This window comes from Artemia sp. Qi Xiang Cuo, chromosome 21 (assembly GCF_049724085.1).
Source record: "Artemia sp. Qi Xiang Cuo chromosome 21, ASM4972408v1, whole genome shotgun sequence".
Classification (NCBI taxonomy): Eukaryota; Metazoa; Arthropoda; class Branchiopoda; order Anostraca; family Artemiidae; genus Artemia; species Artemia sp. Qi Xiang Cuo.
Genome location: NC_142814.1, coordinates 18,000,513 through 18,006,117, shown reverse-complemented (window position 1 = coordinate 18,006,117; position 5,605 = coordinate 18,000,513). Strand labels below are relative to the sequence as shown.

The following is a 5,605-nucleotide window of genomic DNA, read 5'->3' as shown; positions in this document are numbered from 1 at the left end:
ACTGGAACATCGTAAAGAGTTGTTCAATGGCTCATTTGAAGGAAATTAATGGGGTTAAAAACCATTTGTTTATTATAAGGAACAATCTGTTGCCTATTCTAACTTGTATATGCCACTTAACTCCTGTATATGCCTGTACAGTTATATTTAAAGACAATGTATTAAAATTCCCCACCACTGGTCTTTATTAAGATCCATAATAGCTATAGAAACATGCACTCAAGTTATTTAAATCAAAGACCAGCAGGTGGCACGACAGAATGCTTACCTCGCCATCATATTACTCACAACGACAGGTTTGAAGGATCTCGAAACTCCAATGGAACTTTTTAAAAGCCTACAGGAGAACAGGATACTGGTCGCTCAGAAGCACGCGAAAAAAGATTAAACAATCTTAGAAGCAATTTTGCCAGTGACTCCAACCAATACAGTATGAGACGAGATGGTAATCCCAACCAATACTTTCGTGGTAATCTTGAACACAACTTGAAGTTAAAGGGTCTAAAAATTCAGGTGGTAATTTTTCAAACCAAGGACGTGATGCCACTTACCAACGACAGCCATTACAAAAGAATTTCTATAGTCCCCATCGTACTGTCGTAAAAAGATCCAAAAAATAAGTAGACAGCTATCGTGATTCTAAAGAAATTCTAGTTGAAGGAGTAGACGTCCCTCATCCAATCATGTCATTCGAAGAATCTGGTTTTCCTGACAATTTAAAATCTCAGCTGACATCACAAGAATTACATAGTCCCAATCCAATCCAAGCACAAGGTTGGCCAATTGACTTATCTGGTAGAAATATGGTAGGCGTTGCATCGACTGGATCACGTAAAACGCTGGCCTATATACTGCCATCGATCGTCCGCATTAAAAACCAGGCTAATCTTAAAAAAGGAGATGGAGCCATAGCTTTGATTTTGGCTCCAACTAAAGAATTAGCACAATAGATCAAAGTTGTGGCAGACAATTATTTAGCGTCGTCTCGCATAAGAAGCACAAGTGTCTTCGGTGGGTCTCCAAAGTTGCAGCAAATAAGAAATTTGGAACAAGGATCTGAGCTTTGTATTGCTACTCCTGGGAGAATGATTGAATTTTTAGAAACAAGAAAAATAAACCTTAGGCGATGTACTTACATCGTCCTGGACGAAGCAGATAGGATGCTTGATATGGGCTTTGAACCACAAATCAAGAAAATTTTTCGACAAATTGGCGGTGAAAATAAAATTCTGATGTGGTCAGCAACTTGGCCGAGGAAGTTGAACGCCTAGCAAAAGACTTTTTAGGCTCACACACCAAATTGAACGTCGGCCCAAAGGTTTTATCGGCCAATCACAATAATCAACAAATTGTTGAAGTGTGCAAGTTACATTAAAGGACGATCATTTGAATAACAAACCATTGCATACATTAGACTTTGTTTACATTAAAGAACAAACTTCCAGCCCATTGTAGCTAAAATAAGATTATAATTAATGTTAAAGATTGATCAATGTTACAGTAAAGAACGATCTCTAGCCCATAGTAACTGATATAAAGTGGTTTATATTATCCGGGTTGCATATAATATATCCGGGTTGCAGCGGTAGCTAGCAACCTAGTAAGAGACGATCACGTCCAATGTTAAGAAATATAAAAACCCATAGTTCCTAAAAAAGGAGTCAGATCAAAACAAAAAGTACACCATTAGAACCGCCTTGTCCGAAACCCCTGTATAGGAAACTTTCTGTCCCTTGGCTTGAACAGCAAGGGAAATATATTGGCTTGAAAATCAAGAAAATTGACTTTAACCATGTTATTCTCCCCAAACGGGATGTTTTTTTCTCTTCTTTTTTTTTTGTATCCAGAGATAGCTTGGCACTGGAACATCGTAGAGGGTTGTTCAATAGCTCATTTTAAAGGAAATTAATTGGGTTAAAAACCTTTTGTAACTAAAATAAATTATTTCTAAAAGAGAATAAATTTTTCCACCAAAAACTGCACTTTCGATGTCTTTTCACACTGCAGTCTTTCAAACATAATCGTATACCAGCGGTAAGATTTGAACCCACGCCTCCGAAGAGACTGGTGGCTAACACCAGTGCCTTGGACCACTTGGCCAGGCTGCCTCTCATAAATAAATATATATGTGAATTTAGGTTGCAGCAGTAGCTAGCAACTTAGTAAGAGACGATCAGTCCAATGCTAAGAAATATAACAAAACTCCTAAAAATAGAGTCAGATCAAAACAAAGGTACATCATTAGAATTACCTTGTCTGAATCCCTACTAGATAAATAATGAATGTCATCATAGTTTTATATTAGAGCTATGACGTGAATAGAAAAACACGAAATTATATTGTTGTTTCTGAAGACGTCATGAAATAATATCATTGCGCTATGACGTCAATAAAATCATTAAGCCGTGACGTCATAATTACTATATAAGAAGCGTCAGAACTGTAAATGTTCTCATTCATAATTACATAATGGTTTCAATCAAGCAAGCTGCACGCAAGTTGAAAAAATAGTACTACACAAACAACAGAGATAGTATCTTGAAAAGAAAAAAGCAAAGGTTCTCAACCGACCAGGCGTATCGAGAAGTAATAATTGAGAGAGCAAAACAAAGGTATTCAACCGACCAGGCGTATCGAGAAGTAATAATTGAGAGAGCAAAACAAAGGTATTCAACCGACCAGGCGTATCGAGAAGTAATAATTGAGAGAGCAAAACAAAACAGCAAGATGTGTTATCACAATGATGAAGATTATAGACGTGCAAAAATTGAGACAGCCAAACAAAAGTTCAAGGAGAGTTATCACAATGATGAAGATTACCGCATCAAATATAAGAAAAACCAAAAGCAAAGGTATTCAACCGTCCAGGTGTATTGAGAAGTAAAAATTGAGACAGCCAAACAAAAGATCAAGGAGCGTTACTGGGGTGACAAAATCTGTAATGAAAAAATTAAATTCTCTGCGAGGTTGTACCGAAGAACGCATAAGGACAAAGTGAAAAATTACATTCAGAAATACAAGAAGATGTCAAAAATGCAGGCTGATCTTTGTAAATTGAGAAACATTTTACGCATGTTTTATCGGGATCACGAAAAGTATTCAAAATTACAGATTAAAATTCTCTTTGAAAGAGCGGATGCTGTTGAAAAGTTGGCTAAAAATTCTTTGGCAAAGCTTCATAGTAATATCCAAACGAAATGTTGTCAGTTTAACGAAAAGCTTCCAAGGTATGGATTGGCAACTGCGGAACAGTTTATAGATGCAATGGAAAATGTTCGACAACACAGTGAATATACGGAGGCGTACTTCTTAGAAAATTCGTATATTAATTTTGGAAGGAGCAATTGCAGTTTATGTAGCAGCAATAAAAATATATATACAAGCATACCTATCAACAGCGAAGGAAAAGCAATATTTTTCAAATATGGCGAAAACGAGCCTGTTAGGGTTATTAGTAAATGTGTTTGTAAGACTAATGATTTAGAACAAATTCCTGGAACACCGACTCAAGAAAAAAGCATTTCTAACTGTGTTTTAAACAGTTCTTTTAGTTCTACTGAATATTTGGCAAAAAATTCTCTGTGTAGTAGAACAAACTGTCCTGAAAAGTACGAGACAACTTCTGAAAAATGCTCTAAAACTAGATCTGACAAGGAAATTATGATGGCTGAAGTCACCTATAACAATCTGAGTAAACATTCAAAACCAAAAATTGGGCAGCAGGTTACTTGGCAATGTCACCCTGATATCTGCAAGCTCTATCCGACGGATATTGAATTAGGTCAAATTCCTTTTGATATCCTTGAAAATAATATAGCATTAAAATTTTCAACTGACAAAGTGGTTAATTTCTACCTTGGCGGCTTGGATTATTGTGAAATCAATTACAGGGACACAAGAAAGCATGGGCATTCGTTATACTGTAGCCCAAATGAGGGATGTCAGAGCTATTTGCGTTCTCTAAGGGCACTAGCTCCACATTTTCCTGTCTTGAACTGTTTCATTAATAGCGTATATAAGGCAGTATCAAAATGTAAGATTATATAACATATTAATCTACTAAAAGTCGAGGGCTCGTACAAGGAACTAAGTCATTACATAGAAGAAGTTACAATAAAGAACGACATCTAGCCCATTTTAACTGAAACATAAATAGGGATTATGTTTTTTCCATCAGTATCATGGCTGTAGAGATGGCTGAAACCTAGTTACATTAAAAGACGATCATTGGAATATTATAATAAGGAACGACTTCTTCCCTATGCTAAATTTTATACGCCACTTAATTATTACATTAAATCCGGGTTGCAGCGGTAGCTAGCAACCTAGTAAGAGACGATCACGTCCAATGTTAAGAAATATAAAAACCCATAGTTCCTATCAAAGGAGTCAGATCAAAACAAAAAGTACACCATTAGAACCGCCTTTTCCGAAACCCCTGTATAGGAAACTTTCTGTCCCTTGGCTTGAACAGCAAGGGAAATATATTGGCTTGAAAATCAAGAAAATTGACTTTAACCACGTTATTCTCCCCAAACGGGATATTTTTTTCTCTTTTCTTTTTTTTTGTATCCAGAGATAGCTTGGCACTGGAACATCGTAGAGGGTTGTTCAATAGCTCATTTTAAAGGAAATTTATAATAAAGAGCGTCCTCTTGCCTATGCTAAATTTTATAGACCACTTAACTATTGTATAGGTTAGTAAAGTTTACATAAAAGTAACTGGTGAATATCCGGGTTGCAGAGGTATTACATTAAGGAACGAACTGTTCCCTATAGTAATTGAAGTAATAAAAGCAATCATTATATACATGATTATTTTAATATCCGGGTTGAAGCGGTAGCTAGCAGCCTAGTAAGTGACGATCACGCCCCATAGTAAAAGCTAAAATAACCCAAAGCTCCTAAAAAGAGAGTCAGATCAAAACAAGAAGTATACTATTAGAACTACCTTGTCCAAAACTCTATATAGGAAAACTTACAGTCCCTTGGCTTGAACAACCAGGAAAATATACTGGCTTGAAAATGAAGAAAAGTGGCTGAAGCCACGATATTCTGCACATATGGCATTTTTTTGGTCTCCGTTTTTTCCTCCTCAGCTAGCTAGACACTGAAAAATTTTAGAGAACTGTATAATGGCTTATTTTAAAGGAAATTGCTGCATCTAGTGTCTTTTGTAATTAAAAATAAAATGGTTTTTGATAATAATAGAAAGGTATCAAGAATTATACATGCTGACTAGAATCAAGCAGAAGCTAATATATTTGCAAACGATACTGCTTGTGGTGATACACCATTATTGTTACTGTAGAGCGACTCGAACTTCTATCTTCCTTGTCAGGAGGAGAGTCCACTAGCCAATGCGCTACAGCAACTGATAGTGCTAAAGTAATTATAGGTTTGATGATGTTTATAGTAAAGAATGACCTCTATCCCATGTTATAACTGAAATGGTCTATTGATCCGGGTTGCAGCTGTAGCTAGCAACCTAGTAAGAGACGATCATTCGGGTTGCAGCGGTAGCTAGCAACCTAGGAAGAGACGATCACGTCCAATGTTAAGAAATATAAATAGAAATAAAAAATTTCATATTTGTTTTCAAATC

The 5,605-nt window shown here is 36.2% G+C and overlaps 1 pseudogene; it reads left to right on the top strand.

Annotated features, from left to right (window-relative positions):
- Positions 1-213: 213 nt before the first annotated feature.
- LOC148939295 (putative ATP-dependent RNA helicase DDX5 pseudogene) lies at positions 214-1,375 on the top strand (annotated as a pseudogene).
- The last annotated feature ends 4,230 nt before the right edge of the window (positions 1,376-5,605 follow it).